Source organism: Mandrillus leucophaeus, unplaced genomic scaffold (assembly GCF_000951045.1).
Source record: "Mandrillus leucophaeus isolate KB7577 unplaced genomic scaffold, Mleu.le_1.0 Scaffold487, whole genome shotgun sequence".
Lineage (NCBI taxonomy): Eukaryota > Metazoa > Chordata > Mammalia > Primates > Cercopithecidae > Mandrillus > Mandrillus leucophaeus.
The window spans coordinates 1,944,328-1,971,599 of NW_012105220.1; the positions used below are offsets into that span (position 1 = coordinate 1,944,328).

A 27,272-nucleotide genomic window follows, 5' to 3' on the forward strand; every position below is an offset into this window, starting at 1 on the left:
TCCTGATAGATAGAAAACACCTGAAGTTGATCAGCAGCTTCCCAATAAGGTCTCAGGAGTTGGGAGAAGTAAGGCAAGACCCCAGAAACAGGCCAAGGTATAAAACCCCAAGTCACTTGGTTTTTCGAGCTGCCCTCTTGGCCCTCTTCCAAGTTGCACTTTCCTCTTTTCTTTCCTTTCCTTACTATTCTAAAACTTTTTAACAAACTTTCAGTCCTGCTCTGAAACTTGCCTCAGTCTCTTTTTCTGCTTTATGCCACTCAGTCGAATTTTTTCTTCTGAGGAGTCAAGAATTGAAGTGGCTGTGGACCTGCATGGATATGTTGCTAGTAACTCGTGGTAACTCTGATCTCTGCCACCACTAACAAAATGATATATAAGAAAATGTATCAATTAGCTAGAAAAGCAGGCTTGGAAGTCAATACAGGAGGCATAATTTACCTCTGCTGTTCATTCTGGACAATTGCAGGCTGTGGTCTACTTTGTCTCATTATTGAATATTAACAGTGGGATAAGGTGTTTTATTAATACATGGTTTACAAAGACAATAGCATTAATTGATAATGTCTGAATCCACAGTTTTGGTCAGAATGATAGCTATTAGATACATACATACATACATACATACATACATGTATACATAGAGAAAGAAGAAAGAGAAAAAAAGAGAGAAGGAGACCATTGGGTGCTCATATACTTCATCAAACATTATTCTGGGTGTGTCTGTGAGGATGTTTCTGGACGTGATTAGCATTGGAATAGGTGGACTGAGTAAAGCAGATTGCCCTCCTAATGTCAGCAGCATTATCTAATCAGCTGAAGGTGTGACTAGAACAAAATGTCGGCCCTTCTATGAGTAAGGGGGAACTCCTTCTAACAGCCTTTGAGCTGGAACCTCAGGTTTTTTTTAGGTCTTGAACCTGGGACTACACCATCGGCTCTCCTGGGTCTCCACCTTGCCTATTGCAGATATTGGGACTTGTCAACCTTCAAAACTGCATCAGCAAATTCCTTATAATTAAGTTATATATCTATACATCTATATATTTTCTATTGGTCCTGTTTCTCTGGAGAAACTTGACTAGTATACTCACTAAAAAATTGGGGAAATTATCAAATAGGTGTGATCAAAGGAAAAGTTATTCTAGTAGAGTGTGGCATTGCACTAGATGATAATTTAATGCCAGCACTAGGATGGTAACTTGCACACTAGCAACTGAGAATTACCAGTCTTTCACTTTGTAATTGCACTAAGCTTGCACGTGAAGTACAGGCTCTGTTCTATAGCTGTGGCTATTATTTTAACTTGTGTTCTACTGTGTTATGCTGTAATGCTGAAACTAAAGAAGTGTTTTTCTCATTCAGTGTGTGGCCTATATGATTCCTGCTGTTAACAAGAAATCAGTTTCTCTCTAGGCCCTGTGGCATTTGTCATTTTGGACCCTATCTCTCTCCTATCTATATTGGACTATGGTGGAACACAGAGTGTTGTAGGTAATCTTTCCATTACTTATTTTTTGTTTACTCCCTCACTACCCCTAGAGTATAAGGATAATTAGTTCAAGCAGGTTGTCTATTTTGCTTAGTAGTATATTCCCAGTGCCTAAAACAGTACCTGATACATAGGGAGTACTCAACAAATATTTGATGATTAAATGGCTGAACAAATGAAAGACTGAATGTGGGGGAATAAGGCAGCATGATAAAAGCTTTTATACTATGAAGCTATTTTTAATCGTAAACTACATCTAGTTTTGCATGTATTGCTCCTAGAGATGACAATCATAGTTCCATTTTAAAGTTTTTTTTTCCTCTCCTCCTCCTCCTCTTTCTCCTCCTCCTCCTCCTCCTCCTCCTTCTGCTTCTGCTTCTGCTTCTTCTTTTTAGAGATGGGGGTCTCATCCTTTTGCCCAGGCTGGAGGACAGTGGTGTGATTGTAGCTCACTGCAGCCTTGAACTCCTGATCCTCCAACCCCAGCCTCCAGAGTTGCTGGGATTACAAGCGTGAGCCACCATGCCTGGCCCATTTAAATGTTTTCGTATCATCTTTAAGATATTGTAAATTAAGAGAAGATTAAACTGTTTAAGTTATGTGTTCAAAAGGAAAAAGCCAGGACCAAGAATAGACTTGAAAAGGTTTTTACTATAATAAAGTGATCTATTTATACCAATGGTGACAAAACTTAATATAGTATAACAGGACGGAGATAATGACGGCAGTATCCGTGAAATGTGGTACATGGGGTAGATGTTAAATACTGCAGTTGGAAAATCAACATGGTCTCCCAACTGACTATATTGATGGAGGCAAGGTCTATGAAGTTTAAAAACAAAACAAAAAAAAGAAGTAAAAGGCTGGGTATGGTGGCTCAAGCCTGTAATCCCAACATTTTGCGAGGCTTAGATGAGATGATAACTTGAACCCAGGAGTTCGAGACCAGCTGGGCACCATAGTGAAACCCCATCTCTACCCCAAAAAAAAAAAACTTAGCCAGGCACTGTAGTGTGCACCCATGGTCCCAGCTACTTGGGAGGCTGAGGCAGTAGTATCCCTTGAGTTCAGAACTTTTGAGGCTGCAGTGAGCTATAATTGCACCATCACACTCTAGCCTGGGTGACAGTGAAACAAACAAAAAAAAAAAAAAAAGAAAGAAAAAAGAATCAAACTCTAAAAGCTCTTTTAAGTGGAAAGCTTGGATGAGTAGAGAAAACATCCAAGCCATTAACTGAAGTAGGGAATTAAATAGGATAATTCATTTTAACTAGGAATTTGGGAAGTTCAACTTTGTGAATGTGGCCTTTGAGATTCTGTTATAGTCTCAAAATAGATTAAGCAAATAGGTAATTAGAAATGAGAAAATGAGAATGAAGGAGTAAAGTGATGGATGTAAACTTGGTGGTGGGCCATAAAGAAATCCCCCCCAACTTTTTTTTTTTTTTTTTTTTTTTGAGACAGAGTTTCACTCTTGTTGCCCAGGCTGGAGTGCAGTGTTACTATCTCAGCTCACTGCAATCTCTGCTTCCTGGGTTCAAGAGATTCTCCTGCCTCAGCCTCCTGAGTAGCTGGGATTGCAGACACCTGCCACCATGCCCGGTTAATTTTTTGTATTTTTAGTAGAGATGGGGTTTTACCATGTTGGCCAGGCTGGCCAGGCTGGTCTCGAACTCCTGGACTCAGGTGATCCACCTGCCTCAGTCTCCCAAAGTGCTGGGATTACAGGTGTGAGCCACTGAACCAGGTGGGAAATAATATTTAAAGCCACAAAATATTTAATATTTGGTGAGAGAGAGCTGGAGAAGAACAACAATAACAAAGTAAAGAGGAGATACGGGAATAGGGGTAAAGACTCATAGATTGAGGAAAAGAAGCCAAGAGAAAAGACAGAGAAGAAATTGGCTTCAGAAGTCAGAGGAGAACAGAAAGTGACAGGGTCAGGCAACCATAATTGGAAGGGGAATCGTCCATAGTAGCTCTCAGGTCATGGAGGAGAATATATATATATATATATATATATATATATATATATATATATATATATATATAGATATATATATATATTTGAGTTGATGACTATGTTATTGTTAAACTTTAAGAGAACAGGTTAAATTTTGTGGCAAGAATTACAAAGGAACAAAGAGCAAATAACAAGAAAAAAGAGAGAAAGCTGGGGTAGATAAATCTTTATTGAAATTTAGCTGTAAAGGCTGTAAATGATGCTGGAGGTATGTACAAAAATACATTCCTTGATGAATCCCAGTAATTCTTTCGGAATTATTACGAGCTTTTGATTTGAATCTGTGTTAAAATACCTGAAATATTTTAGGCCTTTTTGACTTCTTGGTCTATAAATTCCTTTGTCTCAAGGAAGCTTGTTTTGAGAGTCTCAATCAATTGTCCTCTTTGGTCAATTTACAGGATAGCACTGCAGAATCCATCTGAATACACAGACAATATGTATGAGAGTTAATTAAGGAAAGTATTGATGAAAACATAATTTGTTTCTGAAGCTTATCAACTGAAATGGATATTAATCCAAGGTCCTGCAAAATAGCAGACTTGGCACATCTATTTCCTGGGAAAACAAATTATATTTATTTTTGAAATATTATTCATAAGACTTTACTTGAACTCGAGAAATGTAACTGTCTTGATGGTATTATCCACAAACATTTTTTTGTTATGTGAGAGACTATACTGATATCTAGGCAATGATATATACTTATATGGGTTATCGTAGCATGATAGAGGCTGGGGCCACCAGTAAGCAACTCAGTTTTGCAAGGTAACCTATTGTGCATCTGTCTGCACGGACAAGTAAATTTTTTTTGTAGATTTTAAGTATTCTTAAATTTATGTTTTCCATTTATTCATCAAAGCAAATATTTATTGTTCAAACTTTCATTTTTCTATACCATTACATTTTCTTAATAACATCTGGAAGACATTTCTTAATGTTAAATTAAAATGTTAGCAAGAAGCTTACACATGTATGACCTAAACTGGAAGCTAAGGAAGTGAGTCCCATTGCAGTGAGTAATATTTTGTGCATTGAAGTGAGGATTTATTACTAAACTTGAACATTCACAATGAGTGATGTCAACCTCATTGGCTGACATATCCAGCTATTTTTTTGGATTTTCACTTAGCTATAAGTTCAATAAAAATTTTTCATACATCTTCTGTCAAGAAAAATAGAGTAATCTCATCAAAATTTGGCATAGCAAGAATTTGAAGTGTTGTTATTTTTTGACTATTATAGTAAATGAATGACAGAAATAATATATGTTGTCATGACTGTTTTATCTTTGCTTTTGAGGTAGGAAAATTTTCTTTTATAATTAGGTTATTTTAGCTAAACTATTTGCATATAATTGTTTGTACAACTGACTCCTAAAATACATTCAGGGAATTTTTAAGTCATTATTAATAAAAATGCTTCGCAAAGATACAGACACATGATGTGAACCCTCATAAATATCTTCAGTCTGTATCCTGATAAAATAAGCAGAGAAAGATTAACAAATACATAAACTTTACATAACATATACATAACTTTTATTTTTTAGCCCTCAAAAATCTATGGATATGCATTGTTTTTATGACAATTTGTATTCAGAAAAAGATGCTTTGAAAGGTACAGTTTAAACTGATGTTCCTATAGAAACCATGTTACCATAGAAAGTCACTTTCCTGACCAAAGATGTGATGCCTAACTTCTAGAAGAAATGATTACTGACACCACAGATAACAAATTAAAAATAATATGAACTACCGTTTACTTGGAAGACTTTCCAAAGACATACACGTCAGCGAAGCAGAGTGGTGCAATAGCTAATCTTACATCTAATTAATGAATTAAATAATCAATAGAAGTGAGTATGCAGGTCAAGGACAGAAGGTGGGGACAAGAGAAAACAGCCAAAGTTCCCCTGGGCGTGAAGGTCAGACAGTTTCCAAGATGGAGCCAGGACTTGGCAAGGCTTCGTGGAAGCAGCATGTGGGCAGACGGCATGAGACCGTTTACAAATCACTGCTGGTGGTGCCTTTAATATTGTAGACATTTTTTAATCTTCGATGCACCCATGATGTTGTAGATATGCATGTGTTTTACAAAAAATACAGTGACATCTTTATTTGTCTGTATGTGTGATGATCCCCTTTTCTCTTTATCTAAATGATATTGTGATTTAGTTAGGTATTTTTCCATTTCCATTTTTTTTTTTTTAACTCCACAATACGTTTTTAAGATTCTTCCACAGTGTTCTCAGTAATCCAGCTCATTGCTTCTACTAGCTGCTTGATATATTAGGATATTGATTTAATGCCATTTACTCTTGCCTCCATGGTATAATCGAGCTCTGGAAAGTGAGGTGTTTTTTTTTTTTTTTTTTCTTTTTTTTACTTCAATGAATTCCTAGACTGTCTTATAAACCTAACTAATAATTGAAAATTGTCTTACTCTTAATTCTCCTAAATAATATTGAAATACAGTCAGTCCCTGACTTATGATGGTTCAGCGTACAATTCTTTTACTTTACAATGATGTGATAGCTATACACGTTCAGCGGAAATTGGACTTTGAATTTTGAATTTTGATGTTTTCTTGGGCTGTGAATGTGTGGTACAATACTGTCTCTTGATGTTGGGCAGAGCCGCAGTTCCCAGTCAGCCAGGCAATCATGAGGGCAAACGCCAATACCCTATGGTGTACTGTGTTGCCAGATGATTTTGCCCATCTATGGGCTAATGTAGTGTTCTAAGCATAGTAATGTACGCTAAGCTAAGCTAAGCTATGATGTTCAGTAGGTGAGGTATATTAAATGCATTTTCTACTCATGATATTTTCAATTTATGATGGGCTTCTCAGGATGTAACCCCATCAAAAATCAAGAAGCATTTTAAAATAGGGACTATTTAAATAGAGTTTTAAAATATTTTGCAGCACTTGAAGTTACACAATTTAAGTTTTTAATTTACTGAAATTGATTTAGAACCATCTGCATAAGATCCACCTTGCTGGTCTTTTTTTTCCAACTTTTATTTTAGGTTTAGGGGGCACATGTGCAGGTTTGTTACATAGATAAATTGTGTGTTGCGGAGGTTTGGTGTACAGTTTATTTCATTACCCAGATTATGAGCATAACACATGATAGGTAGTTTCTGATCCTCAGCCTCCTCCCATCCTCAACCCTCAAGTAGGTCCTGGTGCGTCTTCTGCTACCTTCTTTGTGTACAAGTGTACTCAATGTTTAGTGCCCACTTTTAAGTGAGAACATGTGGTATTTGGTTTTCTGTTCCTGCATTAATTCACTTAGGATAACAGCTTCCAGCTGCATCCATGTTGCTGCAAAGGACAAGATTTTGTTAATTTTTATGGCCGTGTAGCTTTCCATTCACCTTGTTTTTATATTACACATACAAACAAAAGCATCTCTAAATGATGTTTCTCAAGATACAAAATGAACTACAGCATGGAATCAACAAAGGATTTTACTGTAATCTATGTTTAGGAAACATAGGAGTTTACTTATTAAATATATTTAATATAAAAGCTGTAAAAAAAGAACAAAACTCTTAGCACTAGAGTGGTACTTAAGAACATTGCCCTATAGTAGTTAGATTCTACAAACCCAGGTGGAACCTTGGTTTATATCTTGGCTCTAACATTTGCTACCTGTCTCACATTTGGCAAGGTTCTCTGCCTCTGTTTCTTTATCATTAAAGATTATTACTAAATTAAAATATGTTGCTTTTGGTAAAATTCTTAGAACATTACCTGATACATTATAAACCATACATATATGGATGATGAGTATAAAATCATTCACAAAAATACCTTTAACCTATTGTGGTTGATTCTAATATTGTTTTACTCAGTTTAATTTTCCTATGATCAATGATAGTCATATGTACTACATTGATATAATGACTCATGACATATAATTTTTAAAAATTAACACAGATTTTTATCTTCTTGGAAAATAATAATGTACAGAAACCATTTAAAAATGTGGAGATATCCTGCAGAGAGAAGAAAACCCTACTTATCATTTCTTAGACAGTACTTCTAAAGTTTACTTGTTCATAGAAATCTTTTCATCTAAACCAGGTTTAGCAGATCAAATTCTAAGATGGACTCCCCACAAGATTTCCTGCCTTAACCGTTTGATTTGTATATCTAACAAAATAGTATGCCCTGGTTCTGTTATCTTACACTTTAAAAGTGGTTTTTCGGATGTAACTAAAGTTACTGAACAGTTGACTTTGAGCTAATCAAAAGGGAGACTATTCTGGTGGGCCTAACCTGATCACATGAACCTTTTAATAGCAGAGAGTCATTTTTCTCTAGCTGGTGGCAGAAAGAAAATCAGAGAGATTCAAAGCATAAGAAAGATGTTGCATGCTGTTGTGTTCATGGCTTTAATAATGGAAGGAGCCACATGCTAGGACCAAACAATTGCCTTTAGGAGCCTCGGGTAATTCCCGTCCAATAGCCAGCAAGGAACCGCAATCCTACAGTGGCAAGGAACTGAATTCTACCAGCAACCTGAGTGAGTTTAACAGTAGATTCTTCCCTACAGCCTACAGATTGCCTGATACTTTGATTTTGGCCTTGTGAGGCCCTGAGCAGAAAATCCAGCCATGTGAGCCCAGCCTTTTGAACTAATGAACTGTGAGATAATAAAGAGATGTCATCTTCAACTACTAAATTTGTGGTAATTTGTTACACAGTAATAGAGAATTAATACACTAGAACACAACTCTAAATCAAAATACACAAACAGTGAGAGAGTAAGTGCAATTTCAAAATGAAAAGGAAGATTTAAGAGAGGACTTCATGTTGATTTCAAGTTTGATTATGCCTTACTGGTACAAGCAAACAAAACTGTCAGTTTGTGAAGGGGTAGCAGTGTTTTATACACACTGTGTTTTAAATACAACACCCTATAAAAAGTAGCAGCAATGAAGCAAAAATAAAATTACTGACTTCTTTTTGTGGACTTACTCTGTTTCTTGTGTCTGGAAAGACTTTTCCACTATTCCATCACCTCAAAAAGAAGTCCCATAACCCTTTAACTATCAAACCCTTACTCCTTTTTCCTTCTTCAGCTGGAAACAACCACTGTCTCCATAGATCTTTCTATTGTGGACTTTTCTATGAATAGAGTCATATCATATATGGACTTTTAAAACTGGCTTATTTCACTTAGCATAATGTTTTCAAGGCACATCGATCTTGTAGCATATATCAACACTTCATTTTTCATGGTCAAGTAATATACCATTGTATGGATATACCACATTTATTTATCTATTTGTACATTGATGAACATTTGGGTTGTTTCCATCTTTTGGCTATGTACAAGTTTGTGTATGAACCTATGTTTTCATTTCTATTGGATATATCCTAGGAATGAAATTTCTGGATAATATCTGAATTATGTTTAATCCATTCAGGAACTACTTGACTTCACAGAAAATTAACCATTTTACATGCGCATCATCTCTGTATTTCATTCCAGGATATTCTTATCCCAGAATTTACTAACTAGGTTTCCTTTCTTTTGGAAGATTCTTAGTCTTCAATAAGCAGCATCATGACCTTTCCATGGTACTTTTCCATCTTGATGCAAGTGCAGTTATTCCATAGCTTTCCACCTTATGATCTCCATCCATTTACCTCCCTATCACACACATAGTTCTATAGCACGATCATTGTGTTAGTTCAGGTTTCTGTTCAGAAAAACCAAAACCATGCAGAAAAAGGCTTTCTACAGGAAATTACATTTTTACAAAAACATTGCAAGCAGATTACCATTAGACTTTTTGCTATAAGATCACAAAACCCTGCTATTCCCAGGGCTACATCCACTGCCATCATATATGCTGATGGTGGATGACAAGGGATCAGAATGTTCAGCCTGTCTGAGGCAAAAACCTTCCTGTCAAAACTTGCTTGCCAGCCACCACTGCCCCAAAATGCCATGTGAAGGCAGCTAATTCACATCTAGAAACCCAGTTTCCAAAGGAGTCTATGTTGCATGAGTTTTATCCTCCTAACCTCTCCAAATAAGAGAGTAAAATGATGTATGATAAAACAAGTTAAAGTAACTACCAGTTTCTGTGTAGTTGAGTTCATTTCTCTGTTTGTTCCTCAGTGACTTTGGAGTGTCTCATCCTCAAACTCCACATCCCTTCAGACTTGGCAATAGCGGCAGTTCTACCTTGATCTGTTAAGAATTGTGCAGGTGGTGGTGGGGGAATGGGGGAAAAATGTGCCTCATCTTATGGAACAGTATCATTAACTAAATTGCAATTCCTTTATCTCCTCTCAGTCAAGTTGGTATGTATCTGCAAAGGCAATAAAAACGAGTTCTTACATATGCATATTCTGAAGAAGTATGTTACCTTTACTGAAAAACTTATTCCAATATATATTTGATCAATCATGAGAAAAATAAAGAGACATCCATAGAAGTGGAGAATAAAGTCCTCCGGGTTGTTTTCTAATTTCCCATGTGAACGAAAAGCTGTATTATTCTAATTACAGTGTTTGTCAGAAGGCAATTTTGTCGGTTTGAGTGCTTTGTCACTGTGACACTAATAGAATTCCTATCTGCAATTGGAAGGTAAGTTGATAGACAGATTCTTGCCTAACTTTTGGGCATTTGCAAAGTATCTACATATTCCAGGTTACAATTCTCATAGATATGCAGGAAGAGTTCAAAACTACCAAGGCAGACATAGAAATGCACCATTGAGCTCTGCTATTGAAAGCCTCTGATGGTGGCCCATTCTGATGAGACTTTGGACTTCTCTAGTAGGAAAGTTTGGTTTGGGAACTCCTATCCTTCTGGCTGAGATTTTCTCAGAGCTGCACTGAAGTCTGAGACACTACCTGCCCCACTCTCTTTCTTTCCCTTTCTTGTCCAAAACATCAGATCTGCATTGCAGTCTGAAGAATTTCTCTGCCTCATCCTGCTTCCTCCCCTTTATTCTTTGCAGTTGTTTCCAACTGAAAAATCTCTTGAAAGTCTATTCCCATCTTGCTGTCTGCTTTTCAGATGACCTAAATAAATACTTTAAAAATTATAATTGGTGAAGCCCCATCTCTACTAAAAATACAAAAATTAGCTGGACATGGTGGTGGGTGCCTGTAATCCCAACTACTAGTGAGGCTGAGGCAGGAGAATCGCTTGACTGGGAAGTGGAAGTTGCAGCGAGTCGTGGTCATGCCACTTCACTTCAGCCTATGCAACAGAGTGAGACTTTGTCTCAAAAAAGTAAATAAATTATTTTGAAGATGGTGAACATGGTATTATCACCACACCTGAGAATAAGAGTGAGATAAATTGAATAAATATAGAGAAGTGAAGTTATTTCAGCAAGAATTTTTAAATACAAAGTCATGTAGATTCTAAGATGAGATCATATTAGAAGGCAATTTAGAAATGGACTACTTAGAGAGCTTTGAGAAAAGAGTCAACCTCTAGGTACATATCAATAGTGGCTAAGTGTATGAGCATTCTCCTTGAATGATGAAACTCCATCTTTGTTTCAGTTATGGAATTGTGCTGTTGAACTTTTTGTGTCCTGTCCAGGTCAAGTGTTAAATGCGTCAGCCCTCATTACAGGTTAAATACACCCAAAGTCCCTAATCAACATTAACTGCATGTGTTTGTAAGTTAAAGCATTTGTGTTTCAATTATGGAAGAGCCTTTATTATAGTATGGAGACTATCTGAGCTTACTTTTGTTATTTCTGTAAAAGTAAGTTACTAGCCCACATTTATCCATTAACTTTTTGCAATAATTAACTATAATTTGTGAGCTTATTAAGAATGTGATTGTTTTTTAAATATTTGGAAACTCATTCTTTCTACAAAATACTAATAGCTCAGATGGGAAATGTTTTGACTGTATATTTTAAGTATAATCACTAAAATAAATCAAATAGATTTCAATTCATAAAATTTTTCATTAGATAACAAGGTTATAGTTATGTAAACAACATAATTTCAGTGATAGGTTATATTTGTTTTTTCTTCCTATTCCCTTAGTTCATCTTGAAGTTCATTCTGGGTGTGTAACTGACTCCAAAGGCAATTTCACTTCATCCTCAGTTTTAGGAACTCCCAGGAACCAAAGCTTAAATATCTATTTTCTTAGGAAGGCTACATTTGTATAAATGTATTAAGCCTGATCCATCTCTGAAAGCAAATATAATTACATTTCTTTTTCCAGTTTGTAATAAAACTTTAAATAAAAATCTCTAGATAAAGGACATCCCCCCCGCCCCCGGTTAAAATTTGCTTTCTTGTTTACTTAACATTTGGTGGTGATGCAATGTATAAGATATCAGCCAAAGAATGACTCTGTCTTTCTCCATTTTTTCTTCCCTTTTATATGTTGTGTTTCACATGGATGTGGGTATGGTATGCCACAGCAACATGCCATCTTGATTATGTGTATCTGTCAAGACTGTTTTGAAGAACATTCTCACCTCAGAGTTCTTAGGTCAGAACATTATATTCTTGGTATTTCTGGCCTATTTCTAGCCTTCCATCCATTCTCATGCAGATGGAATACACTTTGCTTTCTTGGTGATCTGTGGTAGAGAGGATGAGTTCCAGTTACCATGGGAAACGTATTTGTTTGTTGGCTTGTTTCTTGTCTTAATAGTGGTTTGTATTAAAAGTAAAATCAGAAAAATATATAAAAAATCTATTGAGATGGTGGTAAAGATTATGAATCTTAACCTTCTTATAGAATACCCAAAGAACATATCTAAAGAATTTCAATAATGACCATAGGTTATGTCAAATAGTACATTAGCAATATATATCTGTAATAAATAATATTTTGATTATTTGATTAATTTTCCACCAGATATATATATATATGTGTGTGTATATATATGTAATTTTCCTGCTAATATATATTGGTACCAAATCTATACATTTGAACTTTCCCTTCCAAACATTTTTTTATTTGGATATAGTTATTAGCAGTCATCTGTAGCAGGTTAGAGTGCTGGAAGACAGGCTGGTAGACATCAAAATAAATGACTTCCATGCCATTTATCTGAGATGCCCTAGAGGCTGAGATCATGATTCCCTTTGGCAAATAAACTAAAAGTTCTAGAATTTCAGACTCCTGTTAGTTTCTGCTACCACTTAAGTGTTAACTAATAACTAATAATAGAGCAAGCTTGACTACTAGCTTGGTGTCCTAAAACGTATGTTGGCCTGCCAGGTAATGTCCCTCCATTTGCATCTTGTTTTTTCTATCTGTGTAGCCATGGAGAACACATGCCATAATTTACAGGGATGGTCATCTTATCTGTAAAATAAAGTGTTCCTATCAGATGATCCCCAATATTCTGGGTTGTGTTTCTCTGGTATTTTAATTAATTAATTAATTATTATTACTGTTAATTTTATGTCTGATGAAGTGGTAAAAAGGAGCTCTACCTGCTTTGGTTGCCAACATTATCATGAATATTTTTAAATAGTATCAGAGGCTGATGAGTGGCTGGATTTTTTTGTTTTGTTTTGTTTTTTGTTTTGTTTTGTATGAGATAGAGTTTCACTCTGTCGCCCAGGCTGGAGTGCAGTGGCATGATCTCAGCTTCCTTCAGCCTCCACCTCCCAGGTTCAAGTGATTCTCCTGACTCAGCCTCCCAAGTAGCTGGCATTTCAGGCACACATCACCACACACAGCTAATTTTTGTATTTTTAGTAGAGACAAGGTTTCACTGTGTTGGCCAGGCTGCTCTCAAACTCCCTACCTCAGGTGATCCACCCACCTTGACCTCCCAAAGTGCTAGGATTACAGACATGAGCCACCATGACTGGCTGAGCTGCTGTTTTTTATTCAAAAGTCTATAGTTGTTTTTCCCTTTTTTTTCTTATTTTCTACTGACTTCCAGGAGGCATGAGCGTGGGCTGAATGGAATACTAAGATTTCTTCTAGTTCTATGATTTTATGAATTATTACTTGATAACTATATAGTGGCAATGACATAGATGAGAAGTTTTCCTGATTTCTATTCCACTTTTTTTTGGGGGGGGGCTTCTCTTTCTCCTAGGAAAACAATATTTTTTCCCTAGTTGACCGTATCTTACTGTAGTAAAGTATAATTAAAATATCCCAAAGCAAAGTGTCACTGGTTGCCAAGGCTCTTAAAACTGCTCAAACATATTTTAGGTCTGTAAAGATTATCTTTTCTCATTCTTCATACAACACTAAAATATTAATCCTGATCATAGTGTGAATGTATTAGTTTTAGTAGGAGTATTTTTAGATGCTTAGTAATTAGTTCTGCAAAGGATTGATAAAATACACTATCATATCTATGAGAATTTGAGAACCATAACTTTTCTTCCTGTTTTAAATGCATGCTTAGATAGCTAAAAATATTTTTAAACTGTTACTGGTCTCATTATTTTTAGTGAAAAATACACCTTTCTCCAGATACATATACCTTTATCTGGGAAATATAGATGGAATCAGTGATATATGTGTTGCTGAGCACATTATTATATCATTAATGCTTATATATTTCAAATTATATGCATATTCTCCCCAGGGTGATTAGATCCCTTCTACAGTTAGGGTAATGAAGGCTTTATTTGCCTGAGGGGACACAGGGAACCATTTAGGAGTGTGAGGCAATTAAGCAATTATATAACATTTTGAAAACATTCAATACTTTCCACCATTTGATTTGTACTTCTGGAGAACTGCTTTTCTCATACTAGCTGGTTAGAATAGTCAAAATCTTCACACCTGCCCCTCCCATCTGTCATTTTTTTTTTTTCATGAAATTATACCTCATTTTACAAAATGGCATTTTTCTGAGAAACTAATGCTTACATTGAATTTTGCAAGTTTAATAATAAAGGATTGGGATGTTTTATTTAAAATAATTAAAATTATTTTTTTTAAGTATCATGTGTGAAAGTAATTAACACCACCAAATTGTATTTTGCAAATTGTGCCTATTTTATCACTACCATACATTTAGGATGAAAAGAAAAAAAGTTGGGGGTGGATAATCTATCATAAAACAAAAAGAAAAACTCTTGAGTCTGTATTACGTTTTGTTGGGGAAAAGGCAGGTGGGAAAAATAGATAAATACAATTTACAGTTAATCCTAAAATCTCATTACAGCCTAAAATATCAATCTTAGAAATACAAAACATTTGCCAAAATCATTGTTAATATGTGCAACGCTACCCAAATTAAAAAATGCTGTTCTCTCTTCTGCTAGTCCTCCTTCAGTACAGATATAATTAGCAATAAAATTGAAGGCAACAAAAACAAGAAAAGACATAATGATCCTGGAAAATCCACAAAATGGATTATCATTTTCTAACAATTGTTAATAGACTGTATTTTTTATGTGGTGGTGCGATACCATTTTTTCCTTGCTTTCTTGTAAGTTAGGTCCTGTGTTATATTTATCTTTGTCAGGGCACCTAGCATCTGATAGGAATTCTAAAGAGCAAATGATAGTATAATATTTTTATTACCTATGCCTTTTAATAGCTCTGGCCAATAGCAAATAACACCATTTCCGCCTCCCAGAGGAGAAAGAGAAATACAAAAGGAGCTTAAGTGGATAAATTACATAGCACGGACACAGAATGTTTTCTAAATAAATAGCGTATTAAAATAGAAGTTGGCAGTCTTATAAAAAGAAAATAAAAGTTCTGATGAGGAAACCTGGGTTTGTTTCTCAGCTCTAACTACAAAATAAACATCCTTAAGAAATTGCTGAACCCCTTTGTGCTTGCTTAATGTAAAATGAGAGGGCAAGATAAATGATCTCAAAGCTCCCTTTCAGTTCAGGGAGACTGTGAGATAATATGGTACCTTAGGCTGACTTAGGACCTTGTCAGGCACTAGCACTTTAAGAGTTTTACATGGATTGTATAATCATCAAAATAATCCTGCATAATAGACACCATTGTTAGTTGCATTTTATGAAGAAAGTGAGGCTTAAGGATTGAAGTATTTTATACAATGTCATATGCTTAGGGAGCAGCCAAGGTGAAGTTTTCAACCAGGCCGACTGACTTCAGAGTCCACCGGCTTCAAGACAGTGCTTTACATCCTCCTTCCAACATTATTCACAAGCCAATCAAGACTGAGAAAGTCACAAGTGTGTGAAACCTGCATTCTTTCTGAGTTCATTTTCTCTGGTAAGATGGTTACTTGCCCATCAGTCTGGCTTATGCTACAGTGAAACACATTCTTTTCGGTTAATGTTTTTGTTTGTGCTCATTCTTTAGCTGTGATCAAGAGGGTGGCACATCTTCCAATAGGATATTTATTTTGTGTATTTTCCAAAAACTGGCCATGTAGTCACTAAACATGGATCAGAGGGAGGTTCATGGAAATTATAAATGAACAGTCAGGAGAGAGTGTTTTGTGGCAAAATTACAGGAATGTCTCCTCAGGTCAAAGTCAAAGTAAGGATGAATTAACTCCCGAAGCAATTTTGAAAAGGTGAAATTCAATGATATTGCAGTTGTTGGACCAGGTGTTAAAATGTTATTGGGTGTTAATTTAATTTTCATCCTGTCAACACTCATCTGAACTGTAACAGCTGCTAAACACAGTTCCACAAGAGCAAACTATCCTCACAGAGGAAGCAGATGCCTAATCAATAGGGCCAATAGAAATGTATGGCTCAGCCAAGCAACACACACAAGGGGGAATGAATCCCATAGGGCTCTGTCTAACCTGAATGAAAAAGAACTTTAATGATGGTGAGACTATTGAAGCAGTAAGAACAGGAGACTGAAACTCCTGGATTGGCTTCCTATTGACTCTTTTTTTTTTTTTTTTTTTAATTCTGCATGACCTTGGATGGGACAATGCCTTAGTTTCTCTGTCCCCCTGAGCTTGCAGAGGTATTGTAGATGGAGTTTCAAATCTATTGCTATTTTTACTGCTATTATCATTTCACAACTCTTGCACAGTTCTGAGTAAAAATCAGCTTTTTCTTAACAAAATGTAACTTTCTTGAGCTTCTAATGTTAAAAGATAATAATGATGATGTAGTAATAGTTAATAGCTGTCCTTCATTGCAACCTAGGGTGGAAAGGAATAGATGACTTTTCACTGAGAAAGAGAATTTTTAGATTTGAATACTTTGTTGAGCACTATAATTTAAAATATGCTAAGATATGTTACCTCCCCTTCTGGAGATTTTCAAACAGAAATTAGATTGTTATGTTTAGACCAAATATAATCTTACCTAGAAACTGTGGTTTGATTATATAACCTCTTAAGGTCAATTATAGCATGCATTTAATAATTTTCTATAAGCCAGTGTACCTCATCCAGAAGGTCACCTTTGTTTATGCATCTCATGGTTGGTTATGGATCCCTCTGGGAGCATATGGTGGTGTGGGGCTGAAATATTACCAGAAGGTTTGGAATTTTTTTTATTTTTAAAAAGGAGTTTTGCTCTTGTCGCCCAGGCTGGGGTGCAATGGCGTGATCTCGGCTCACTGCAACCTCCAACTCCCTGGGTTCTAGCAATCCTCCTGCCTCAGCCTTCTGAGTACCTGGGATTATAGGCATCCGCCACCACGCCTGGCTAATTTTTGTATTTTTAGTAGAGATGGGGTTTCACCGTGTTAGCTGGCTGCTCTCAAACTCCTGACCTCAGGTGATCCACCCGCTTCAGTCTCCCAAAGTGCTGGGATTACAGACATGAGCCACAGTGCCTGACCAGGAATTTTTAATAAGTGAAAATAAGTAGGTATTGTTTTAAGGAAGTAAAATTAAAATTTTACATGAATATTAAAATAATGCATATTTCAAATAATTTGAATGTTGAGATAGTCCCTTTGGCCTATGTACAGACACTTGGCAATTGTTCTTTCTTGAGGGGTCATCAGGGAGAGGTTCACTGTGGCTACTTATGTAGGATGTTCTATTGAAGGAGAGATTTTTCATTTTCCTGTACTTATTAAATGTCATACCAACCAAAACAACAACAACAAAACACTTGTCTTTGACTTAGAGTTTCACAGTGCTTCTCCTATTCCTCCTTTTCTGCTCTCTACTTCTATATAAAGTAAAATATTTAAGGAGGTATGCAGTAGATGTCATTTCAGAATATATAGAAACAATAATCCAGTGACTTTATGACAAAAAAAGATTAGTTTTGAGAAGGTAAAATAATTGTGGCATATGGCCTGATGAACTTTGTGTGTGTGTGTGTGTGTATGTGTGTGTGTGTGTGTGTAGATATGCCAGTGTTTATTGGGGAGAATTCAAAAGGCCATCAGGTGCATATTGAGGATTTTGTATCATAAAATTCTTACTCTAAAATATAAATGCAAATAAGGGTGATAAGAGGAACAACGCCAACCTTTAAGAAGAACGATCATTTTGAAATGGCTCTTTGGAGCTCTTGTAGGAAAAAAAACAAAAGAAATAAGATCATGAATTGTATTTCTTAGCATTTAATTGAAACTGGGGACAAGAGCCATCATTTGTTGTGTTTAGTATGACAACATACTACATGGTTTATCTTTTCTGTTAGGTATTTGAAAAGCTGAAAATTTGGCACAGGGCTATAACACCAGGAATTCCTTCATTCCTACCTCTCTCATCTTTCTTCTTCTATCCCCTTTTCTCCTTACCGGTGGGAAATGAATTTAGATGAAACAATTTGATGAATGGATTTTGAGCAATTTCAGTGAAGAAATATGTACTTATAGGTTCAATTGGGTTTCTAGTGTGTTAACACATTATCAGAGTCATTTATAACCTGTATTCTTATGGCTGTAAATTAATTTCATTATATAATTTATATAAAAAAGATAATAGATTGATGCATGTTATTATTTCCTTACCTTCACTAATTAGGTTATTACTAAATGAGATCAGCTAAATTCTGAAGCTTTTAATGGAAAATTGATGTAGCTATTGTGAGCCCTGGAAATCTTATTTCTTTGTTCTATCACTATAATATGTGTAGAAGGATTCATCACAAAAACTTGATATTTAAGTCAAATTAAAGGGCATTTTTTACTGTAATGATCAACTTTATACAATTTATAAAAATGTATTTTTAAAAACAAAGTTCATAGAGAAATTAGTATTTCACCTTTTCTCTTATAACTAGATGGCTTCTGGAGAGACAACTGCTTACAACTTATTCACTCTGTTCTCAATGACTTCAGCGCAAGATGAATAATTTCAGGGGCCACTTTATCTTGACTATGCTGTTTAGTAACTAGTGTGATTGTTTGTAATGAAAGGAAAGAATGAAGAATATAAAAAATGAGAAACTAAGGAGGAAACAGGGAGAAGGTTAATAACTCGTTCTGAAAATACCTGTAAGATTTAGCCATGCCCTAAAGTTTTAATAGGTTGGGCCACATTTTATTCAGGAATTTAGTGAGGAGCATATTAACTACCAAGACTTCATTTATTTTCATATATATTATTTATTTGAGATTTGGGGATTGTTCTATATCTTCTGATATGATATTATGATAGTGTGACTTTCGCTACTATTGTTAGACAAATGCTGATTGCCATTCTTCCAGGGAACCTCAAAGAATTCAAATATGCTACTTAGTATATGCATTAATATTTGCTCACTCTTCAAGTGTATGCTCAAATTTTATTGTGGCTTATCTTCTCTGAAAAAATGGGTAGGTCTCCACTTTTCTAATATGTATAATGAATTATTTAGTGTTTGTCTTCCTTGATGCACCCCCATGCTTGTCACAATAGCTGGAATATTAGGAATTGAATCAGATAGAAATTCTCAAAACTCCTCTATATTCATTTGAAAAAGCTTAACCACATTTGTTAGTTGGAAGAAACCAACACAAAGAGATTAGAATTTGCTCATGATCTCTTGAATCTCTAGAATCCTCATTTACTGAATTTTATTCTAATACTCTTCTTGAGGTAATACTATAATCTTTAAAGTTAAATGTAACCTATGGCTAATGAAAGCTGAAAGCTAAGGCATACATCTAAGCACAAGCCTAGAATTAAGAAAATGCTAGGTCTTACACTAATCCTGCTACTAGTAAGTTCAGAGAAGTTACTTGTGTAAGTATGTATATGAATTATCCCCTGAAAAGTTGTTTTCTTGATGTTTTTTAAATTCTAACAATGTTATACTGAAGCAGTTTTAAAGCATATTTTCAAGAGATGTGATACAATATGGTCGTTTGAGAATGTGATACATTGCTTTTCCTCATAACACTTATCACTACCTTAAGTTAAACTCTCTCTCTCTCTCTCTCTCTCTCTCTATCTGTTGAGGAGCTCCTCCTTCTCCTTGGCTTCATCTAAAATGGAAAAGCCATGACAGCATGAGAAGGACTTTGTCTATGTTTTTCGCTACTGTATCCCATGACTAGGAACAGTCCCACAGTGAGCAATGGTTCATAGATAGCATTGGGTTTGTCAGTGAGTGAATGAACCATAAATATACGTCATCAGCACCTGCTCTGTAGCTTTGTCTCAGTCTTAGTGAACTCTATGACCTACGTTAAGTGACCTTATTGATAGCCTTGAACCACAACTTTAATAACAGTTCCGGTAGTATCTTTACTCTGCTTTTGGCTTTGATTGTTTCTTTACTCGTGTATTTTGTCCAAATGGATTAACTATTTGAATGTATTTTTGCTAAACATTAATGTAGAATCTCCTTAAGGTTTTGGCATTTATTGTTGTTTATAGGTAGAAATTTTTGTAGAATAGACAAATCAAGGACAATGACTTCTTAAGATGCAATATTCAAGTTCAGAAATGTATACTCAGATGATCTTGCACAGGTCATCTGCTTCTGAGGTTTACCTCACCAGTGCTAACTGAAATGGTATGAATATATAGTACTTCAAATAAAATGATAGTGTCATGAACTAACCAGTCTCTGAGAAAGATATTTTTTGGAACAGCCATCACTCAAATATAAATGAAATAGCTTACTCTAAGGTGTAATTATTACTTATTACTGTAATTTAATTTTGACTTCAAATCCCAAGTCTGAGTATCTTACTCATCCTGGATGTTTTAATAGTATTAGAAGTTTCTTAGTTTCCTAAAAAGTAGGACTTTGTTGCACATGCAGATATTGAAAATTTATTTAATAGACCAAGTGACTGAAGTGTTAATTTCTATGTTTTGAAATATTACAAGAATCATGTAAATATGGCATGTTTCCAAGAGTGAATTGGGAATAGATTTTATTGAACAAAATCTATTCATAGTATGTGGCTGCTCTGTAAATCCTGGACTATTGTAGTAGAATGTGTGTTGGTTTGCAGATGTAAGGAAAGAAAAATCACTGCTCTGCTATGGTAGTAATAAGTTCCTAGAAGGAGAGCAGGCTAAAAATAATTTATTGAAACTGCCCTCGATTTCTAAAGACATTTCTGAATTCCATTTAGAACATAGTCATTGATTACAAAGTGTGATTTGAGAAGGCAAAAGAGGCCAACTTTCCTGCAAACAAATTAAGAGATGCATATTGACTGCAGGAAAGTATGTCATCACTGAGAAATCGGAAGCAGTGGGACTTTAGGAAATCAACCAGCGGTCCAGTCAAATTAGATTTTTTTTTTTTTCCTCATACTTGCTGGAACCCTATGTAGAATGTACATATTTTCAGCAGACACAAACTTTTAATTTTTTTAGTAAACTCAGTTCAACAAAATAAATAGAGGATAAGTTACAGGTTCTAGTTCATTCATATTGCATATTTTCAGAGCCCTAATAAAACACAGAAGTCCCTTGGAATCCTATGTAGGTGTATATCATCTTATGATAATTTTTGTCCCAGTAACCCATTTTTCTTAACGGTCTAGTTTGAATGCCCCTTGGGAAGATATGACTCTAATCTGAGACCAATAACCAGCTTGCCACATTTTTGACCCCTTTTGGGGACTAAAAAAAGTGCGTATCTTTTCAACACGTAAAAAGACAGTAGCACTACATGCTAGTCAGTTCTACTTGATTCTCTGTGCTTATAAGGTCAAGGTCTCCTTTCTGAAATAATGATAGGAGAATATTCCTAAAAGTAAAAAGTCAAATAATGGGATCAGTTAGATCTCAAGCATATAATGATTCATGGAAGCATATGTATATCCTCACAGAGTTTTTTTTTTTAAGATAATAAACCAGAGAGTTTATAATAAATAAGAGCAATGTATATCCCAAATTTATTATTTTCAACATAATGATATAGAATATTTTCAGACATCTTTAAAATATTTTTAGATAATTGAAAACATATCCTCTAAACATATCAAACTAGGATATGATTGATAAAATGGGGTTGAAGTGGATCTTAAGTCAGTCTTAACTACTTGTGTGTTTCATTGTGTACTTGTGTAAGGCCCTATGCTAGCCACAAGGAAGGATACAAAAATGCATTTAGCACAGTGTTTATTCTCAAAGAGGTTATCCTCTAATACCATGTGCACTTAACACAATCAGAGAGTTGAAAACATGTCCTCTACATATATTATCAATAAAAGGGTTGATAAAATGGAATTCAGGTGAACAGTAAGTCAGTCTTAAATACTTGAGTTTAATTCAAACTTGTTTAAGTGTATTTCTTACTAGAAAAATGTCCACTTTCTTTCTCTAAGTGATCCAAGACAATAAAAATGAAAGTATTTCAAAAATACTTTTAATTTTTCTTCATTTTACCAGATATTGTTAGGGATATTAAAAACAGAAACAAATAGTATAGATTTTAGGATTGTAAAACAATGTCAAGAATGAACAATTTGGATAGCATGGATTTACTCAAAGAAAATGAAAAGCATTCATAATTCCATCACCCAATCATGAACACTGCAAACACAGAGATAAGGCAGTCTTGGCTGCCATTGCCAAAATGTCTCCAGTTTTGTTTCAAGATTACAGAATAAATGCATACTGTAGCTTTCCTTTTCAGCTTCAAAACCTTAGCAATGGAAGGTATTATAAAATGAATAAATGCATACATATACATAAACATGTTGATAAAAGCAGTGAGAAAAAATTATAATTATTCCCTTGAAAAAATTACCAAGAATCAGATTGAAGAGAAAAACACGACCACAGCAATACATGGGGTGAGGTGGGCGTGCAGGTGGGGAGTTATGAAAGGTGGAGTTTGCTCAAGGAGGGTTCCTCAAATAAGATCGTGGAATTGCCCTCTTCATTCCCGTCTTGGGAGATTTATCTGCCCCTAGGTAAGAGCAGTGAGAGTTTCAAACTTTTTTTTTTCCCTGTATGTAAAAATATATATAACTATATTTCCAGAGTATTTTCAAAATAAAAATCATTATAACATACATACCATTTTTGTAACTTATCTAAAAAATTATTGTTAAAAAACAACTTGCCTACAAAATCATAACCTTCAGATGCAGTGTAATTTATTATGTAAACAATTACATCTTTCTCTGTTTTAAACGATGCTGCATTGAACATCCTTATGGTAAAATCTCTTATTTGCCTTTTTTCAATACGTGCTTTGATAAATTAAATTTTTGTATTATTTTATAAGTAAAAAGTTGGGATTTTGATTAGATTTGCTTTAAATCTAAAAATTAATCTGTAGAAATGTCTTAAATCTTTACAATATTTAAACTTACGTATGGTAATATCTCTTTATTCAAGTGCTTATATTATTCAATACTGCTGAAGTTTTCTTCACTTTAATCCTAAATATTATGCATAAGTATGTTTATGTTGTTCATAATTACAGTTCTTTTTAATTTTCTAAGATATTGATATATATATATACAAGTTACTGATTTCTGCATGTTTATTTTTAAGTATTTTAAAAATTATCTTGTCAAATTTAATATTTTTTATTTGACTATATTCATTATAATTCTTCATGTACTTTCAGGTTTTTTTCTGATTGCCAAGTGTTCTTTTCCCCCCAACAGGCATCCTGACTCAAGCTGTATACATTTGCAATATCTGATTTTTAACCACACACTCTTCATCCTATTGACCCAGAGTGAAAATTGATACTCTTATCTGAAGGACTGTTCCCTTGAGTATATTTAAACCAGACCAATCTCTGTGTTTAATCTGGGTTCATCAGGAACCATTAGCCTTGATTGGTTTGTTTTTCTCCCCCTCCATCTCAGGACTTGATTCTATTGAGTTAACAACTATTCTCCCCAGAGAACAGCTACCGCGAGCCTGTTTCAAGTAATTCCAATATCTGGCTCATAGAAATTGAACTGATCTTTTTTTTTTCTTTAGTTTTATGTGAAAAACTGCTGTAATGAATTCTGAATTTGTTCAAATCGTTGAAGATCTGTGAAGACAAAACATTCACTCAAATCTCTATCATGTTAGCATGTTATTTATCATTCCTCTGTTCTTCATTGTTGAATAATGCAACTCAGTTAAAAAGAATAAACATTATTTACCGAAGACTCATATGTTGATATCCAGTAAATCCTCATTAATCACAATTTGACAAGCTTGCAATTTCTGGTATTTCAGGAAAGAACTAGGTATATGTTTATCTGTGCAAAATATCAAAAAATGCATTAGTAAGCATTTTAGTAATGTAAATAAGACTGTGGAAGAATTATTAGAGCAAACTATATTTTGTTTAAAATATTCTGGCATAACACATAACTCAGAAAATAAGACAATCTATCGAAGCCTTACAAATTACAATCTGTGAGGCCCGTCACAACTTTCATAAGAATGCTTAATTACGTTGTGCTGCTAATATAAAAAACCCATCTCTAAATACAGTTAAAACGTTCATCCCGATTTTCAAACATAATTTCAAGGGGGATAATAAGTAGAAAAACTATTGGGTTATTTTTCAGATCATGTAGTGCTACCCCTACTTTTGAATATCTGTGACTCATGACCTCAAGTAAATATTTTACCTCTTCTGAATCTAATTGCTTATCATTTAAATAAAAATACATCATTGTGCATATTTCATGGAGTTGCTAGTGAGCATAATGAGCTTGAGACTGAAAGTGACCTTGAAAATTATAAATCAACAAAATTCTAAATACTCATGTTCTGGATTCCTCTTATTACAAATTTGCAAAATAATTTCATCTTCAGTTTTTGAATTCTATATGGCAAGGAGCACAATAGCCTGTGCTAGCTTGTCTATAAAAATCGTAATTGGTATAAAACAGCTTTGATAATTGCCTCAGCTACAATATTCTGAATAATTTTCAGTTTCATTTAAATTTTAGAACAAGTGGTTATTCATGAATAAATATTACTGATATATCTTGAAAGAAATAACAAGATTCCTTCTTTAAGCTCTTAAACTCTTTCCATTCTGTAAATTAAACATATCAGTAATAGTTAGGAGAGAATCCTGATACACCATCATTTACCACTATACTATTATATCACAAATTTTGGATGTGACAAATTTTAAATTAGTAGATGTTATTTTCCCAAATAAACAAAAGGAGAATATAACATGAAGCAAATTCAAATTACATCTTTATAAGACGTTTTATAGACATGTAACATAAAGGCTAACACTAAGATGTCATTAGTTAAATGATTAAGTTTGGAAAACTTATTATTGATAACTAGTATTGCAAAGCGTTAAAGTATTAAACATTACATCTCCTTGTGTCACTAGGTACTTTCCTTCCTTATTCCAGGCAGCAACACAAGACAGCATTCATTATTTTAGGGGAGGACAGTCTCAGGAAAACATCAGAACAAAGGCATAGACCTAAAATTCTTGCCTTTTACATTTGAAGTGGTTCTCAGGTAATAGACAACAAGATTTGAGAAAAACAAGCAAACAAACATGATCACACACAAGGAGTTCTTTCCCAAACTACACTAGAACAGAGACTGGAGAAAGATCATGACATCTGAAGGAAGGAGTTTAGCAATCCAGAGACTGGTATGGGTTTCTTACTCTCTCCTCTCTTACTTGAGTTAACTCTAAACTGATAGGGACAAAGTGGAATCCCTTAATAATTTTAGAGATCTGCAGTTAGATAAAATCTGTGCTGCTGACGTTCTATGTTCCTTCTTGGCAGTAGAGGATAAAATGAAATGGCTAAATCAGTTCTGCATGCACCAAAAAGACTTACAGTATAGACAGATAGTTTTTCTGGATAAGGTTGGCATAGCTTTGCCAGTCAACTTGGAGGAGAGTTGCAGTAGCATACGTGGCCTGAATAATATAAAAGACCACATGAGAACTGTACACCTCAATTGACATAATCATGAAGGTATTAATTCCAGAAAGTAGATGGAGGATATATATTTAGTCCTCCATGTCACGATAGGCGTGTAGTGATGAAGGACGAGATGCTACTTTTCACCTCATGCCACATTTCACCTCAGTGACCTTGGCATTTATATACAATACAAGGAAGAAAGGGAAAGGGAAGAAGAATCCTCTAGACTGCTTTGAAGTGGCAAATTATGTTTCTGTTCTCCTGAGCAGAATGGAGTTAGGGTTAAATTAGACTGAGTTGTAGAAAATAAAAACTACATTTTTTCATAATTAAGTTTGAAATTATTGTACCAGATACATTGGTCTTCCTATCATGATGATTGCGTTCTCTTCCTAACATGACATTTACCTTAGTAACTCATTGTTATATATGTAAAACACAAAACAGAAAGATAAGGAAAGTGGTAAATTGCCTCAGCTTTACAAGTTTTCTCCTTGTTTTCTTTTGACTTACGCTGAAGTTATCTGCAAGGGATGTCCCGGTTCTCTCTAGCTTCTCTAGTTTCAATGTCAAGAACAATTTATTTTCTTTCTGTCTTCTTATCCACTTGAAGTGGTAGAAAGAAACTTTATTCATAAACAAAATCTCCCTAGGTAATAAATTTTTGGTTTAAAATACTTTTAACCATTGGTAACTCCTAAATTTCTCTTGACAAGGAGCTTAGGGGCAGTAATGTGGCTGGAAGTGGTGACAGTGGCTGCATTTGTAGAAACTGTCACATTATGCATTATTTGGAGGGAGATAATGGAAATGTTAACAACGTTTACCAACCATCCCCACAACAGCACCCACAGATCTGATCTTGGTGATGCAATCTTTACTGATAAGCTCTCCTTGTATGCTGCCTTCTGCTTATTGCTTGCATATTTTATTTTATTGCTTGTCCATTTGCTTTAAATGTGGTCAAAAATTAGATAGAGATGATGATTCTCAGTGGTTTTATGTTGAGAAATAAGCTAACAAAAAATTCATACAAAATCATTGGATGTGTTAGAACTTTTATGTCTAGAAGTCACAATAGCAGAAATAAGAATTGAAACCATTTTGATCTTTCATTTTTACTTTCAAGCTGTCTTAAATTATGTCCCAGGAGGAATTTTGGATCTACCTTTCACTGCTCTTCAGTGCCTTGTGCATTCCCAAATCCAGCTCACACCCCTTATTCTTCACTTGAATGAAACACAAGCATATCAATGCATTTAATCTTAACATGGCAAGACAGCATTCCCCTATTTCTGTGCTTGTCTTCTGTAATTCCAATTCTTAGGCAAGAATATATAGTAAGGTCTAGAAATCACGTAACTTAGTGAAATGGATTTAACTCTTTAAATGAAAATACTGAGGATTATGATCCAAGTAGTAAAAGTTCACCAACCTGTACAAACAAAAATATTCATATAATAAATATCTATTAAATACATGCTATCAAAAGAGCACTGTTCTAGACATAAAGATGTGATTGTAAAAAACACTAACTCTCTCTCAAGATGTTCAGATTCTAGTGGAGTGAA

General features: G+C 34.7%; 1 long non-coding RNA gene across 1 annotated transcript in view; it reads right to left on the reverse strand.

The window, feature by feature from the left end:
• The window catches only part of LOC105550459, a 50,868-nt gene extending 25,497 nt beyond the window's left edge, over window positions 1-25,371 (reverse strand). The window contains exons 1-3 of the long non-coding RNA XR_001007725.1: window positions 25,255-25,371; window positions 23,941-24,039; window positions 12,005-12,109 (exon numbers count right to left, since the gene is read on the reverse strand). This is a non-coding gene — a long non-coding RNA (uncharacterized LOC105550459). The remainder of the gene's footprint in view (window positions 1-12,004; window positions 12,110-23,940; window positions 24,040-25,254) is intronic.
• Between the last annotated feature and the right edge of the window lie 1,901 nt (window positions 25,372-27,272).